This window comes from Aulonocara sp. 'chitande type north' Nkhata Bay, linkage group LG7 (assembly GCF_057382095.1).
Source record: "Aulonocara sp. 'chitande type north' Nkhata Bay isolate Kocher_YH1m ecotype deep benthic linkage group LG7, A_spYH_male_GT1.1, whole genome shotgun sequence".
NCBI classification, from domain to species: Eukaryota; Metazoa; Chordata; class Actinopteri; order Cichliformes; family Cichlidae; genus Aulonocara; species Aulonocara sp. 'chitande type north' Nkhata Bay.
Window position 1 is genome coordinate 28594955 of NC_141350.1, and position 3544 is coordinate 28598498.

A 3544-nucleotide genomic window follows, 5' to 3' on the forward strand; every position below is an offset into this window, starting at 1 on the left:
TTTTAAAAGGAAGGAAACCTTCCTCAAAGCGGGCAGAGCAGTGGAGCCGCCGAGGGAAAAGCACACGAAACAAAACTGTAGAATTAAAAATATAATTTATTATGTTTAAATAGTTAAAAATATAAAATGAATTAAAACAACCTTGGCCAAGGGAAGACACAATAAAAATCAATAACACACAACATTAAAAGTCCAGTGGAATCCACCACGGCCTAAAAGTCACAGAAAACCAAGAGGTCCAGCGTAGTATTAAAAGAGGGAAACCCAGCGGAGTCCTCGCCTTCCTCCCCGCATTCCACGTCCTGATGCACTGAAGAAAGGGAGGGAGCGGCAGTCACTATTCCTTTGGCAGTTTACTTTATAAAAAGGATAAGTCAAAGACTTACCCGGGTGGGCAGAGCTCTCAACTCCGCCCGCCGCTTCCTCAAACTGCAATCGGCACCGCGGTCTCACTGCTTCTGTTCTCCCGCAGTGCACGAGCTGGCTCTTGTCGTTATTGCCACCAGACTGCCGCTACGCGTCCCTAGTCGCTGGTCATCTGCCTTTTTTTCCTCTGATCGTTTCCCCTTTCCAGTCGCTGGTAATCTCTCTTCCCAGTCGCTGGTCGTCTGCTCCATCTGATCATCTCTACTCTCTGATCGTCTGTGTCTTTCCTCTGTCTGTCTCGCATTCTCCGTGTTACATTTTTTGTTGAACACCGGCTCCAAACCTCTTATGTGTCCTTGAGCACTCTGTAAATTACCTTTTCTTTTCTCTCAGGTGTGTCCAATTAGTAAAAACGGGGGAAAAGGCGGAGTCTCTCCAGGACAATTTGCCGGCAACTAAAACATGCAAACTAAATAAAACACTGCACAAAAATATAACCAATGCATGCAATATAAAAAATAAATATGTACACTTCACATTAAAATACAGCACAGCAAAACAACGTCCGTCCTTCCCTGGATGACACTACTTTCACTGTTCTCTCACTTGAAGCAACCCAACGCACTGATAAAACACGGCCTATCACAAGGAGACGTTGTCCAACATTGTGAGCACTCTCGGTTAACTCCCTTTGGTTTTTTGGTGATGCATGGTAGAGGGAGTAAAGCTGATCTAAGAATATTTTAAAGTGGTTGATTCCTCCTACCTCCTTCAAAACATCACAAACTGCCAGTTCCAGTCTGTGATTGGAACAATGCCAGACAAACAGGTAAGGGAATTTGGAACAAAGCTGCGCAGCAACTCCTGCTTTCCTCCCAAGCATCACTGAGGCTCCATCACAAGCAAATGCCAACAAATGTTCCTGTAGGTAGTGAGGGTCAAAGCCATTATTATGAAGACATCCTAACAGTGCTTCAGTGATGTCCTTTGCTGTGGTCCCCTGCAGCTCAATCAGTTCAAAAAATATTGTGTCTGGATTTTCACTGGAAATAGCTGACCGCAGGCACACGACAAGCAGACTTTTCACTTATTGTAGTGGATTCATCAATGAGCACACACAATTTTCTTTCATTCATCACTATGTCATTGACTACCTTCTTTTTCATTTCAGCTGCAATGTGATCCAGTATATTTGCACATGAGTTATTAGAGTGCAAAACTCTGCCCATCTTGACACCATTTAAGACTTGCAACTGGACATCTATTGGCATGTCTGTAAAAGGACGCCCATGCTTGCCAATCTTATAAGCTGTTCTAAACACATTGCAAGTTGAAGCGTAGTCAGCCTTTCTCATATCTTCAATGTGTTTTTGCATTGTATTTTGTGTTGCCTTCTCTTTTATTTCAACTGCTTTCTTGTGATAAATTGAGTCTCTGTGCTCTTTTATTTTCTTTCGTAGTGAGTTTTGTTGTGCAGCCTTGTCCCTTCCAAAAGACGAGATTAAGCACCCACTCCACTCCTGCGACACTCTCTGCCCTTGCTGCATGTCCACGCGAGCACAAACTTGACTACACACACTACAACCCAACTTTTGATTTCTGCTGATCAGCCACTTGTAATTTGTGGAGAAATACCGGACTTGTGCTTGGGACCAACATTCTGGCCACTCGTGCTCGCTAACGCGGCTGTTGTCATCGGTAGAAATGGTGTCATTCTCGTCCTCGTGGTCGCAAAAAGTGCCGTCGTCCGCGGCACTAGTGCAGCTTTCATTAGCTTGCGCCTGACCTGCAGCGATATCATTCTGGCTTGGTGGGGTGTCAGCCAGCGAGTCCTCTGATTCTGACCTTGTTCTTTTACTACTCAGAGTCTGAAGCCAGGAGAGCATATTAAGTGTTCATTGTTTTTGTATTTTAACCGAGCAGCTGTTTGCGCGTTTTACACACCCTCTCCGGACCACGTTGAGTTGTTGACATGACAACGGCAAAAGCGACGCATGCGCTTTTCACTTGTAAAACACAGTGTATGGGTAATGTAGTCTCTGCTCTCGGTGGGACGAATTAGGAAGCGTGCTTGTGAAGGGCGCTCTGAAAAGCGGCAGCGCAGCCAAACGATTATAACAGATGTGCAAATGAGAGTACCGGTACGCTAAAAGCACGTTCTGGGCGCATGGAGAGGTGGCGGTACTCTCAAGAGCTATATTTAGAAGTGGCGGTACTGAGTACCGGCGCGCACCGGCCCACTTAAAGCACTGGTTGGGATTCATTGAACTATCAGCCATCCACCTGAGCCAGAGCTGCTGTTACTGACTGTATTAAGAGACTCGGAGCAGCACGGATATACATCAGTGAGGACTGATGTTTATTTGTTTCCTTCATACAGTAGTAAAGAGCAAAAAACGGTGTCAGCCCACCTGCTCCCAAGTGTGTCACAATTTCGGAAGCTTTGAGAACTTGTAACAGAAGTTGTGGGTCTTCATTTTCTGTCTTCGGATTCGCCCGGGATGTTCGGATCTGAGCTGAGTGCATCTGTGACAGGAACCAATCAGACATCTGCTGATGCTGATGGAGAATCTGAAGCACTTAAGCTGAAACATGACCAGCAGGTGTCAGTGTGACATCACTGCACCTTCTCTCCATCAGTCTGGTGATATTTGTTCAGGTGTGTTTTACCTCAGGTCGGAGCTGTAAAAGTCTCGATTGACCACAAATAGAAAATAAGCAGGTCTGTGTCTCTCAAACTTCTGACTGCCTTTTTTGTTTGACACTGAGGAGAAGTAATCCAGGATCAACGTAAGGCGGAAGGTCCGACTTGTGATAGGGCTCCCACACCCAGCCTGAACACAGTCCGGCCTGTAGTACATGTGTCTGACCTGGATTCATGTTCTTATATGTAATAAAATTTAAAATAAAAAAACAGTGAATATTTAGGCTAGTAAAATATTTTACAGCATTACGATTATATCCCCATAAAAGGTGAGAATATGTGAAAGAAATGATCTGCTGAGTGAAGCAGAGTGAAGATGAGTGTGAAAACTGTAACAATAATAACCCCTGGTGCGACTGATTATTGGCAATAAACAATAAAAGTATCAGTATTATGTCTCAGCTAACACGAGGAGCTTCATGTTTTGCCTCGTGTATCTGGTGGAGGTGAGTGCATGAATTATGGATGAGGTGA

At 44.7% G+C, this 3544-nt stretch overlaps 1 pseudogene; it reads right to left on the reverse strand.

The window, feature by feature from the left end:
- Window positions 1-281: 281 nt before the first annotated feature.
- LOC147325359 (E3 SUMO-protein ligase KIAA1586-like) lies at window positions 282-2311 on the reverse strand (annotated as a pseudogene).
- Between the last annotated feature and the right edge of the window lie 1233 nt (window positions 2312-3544).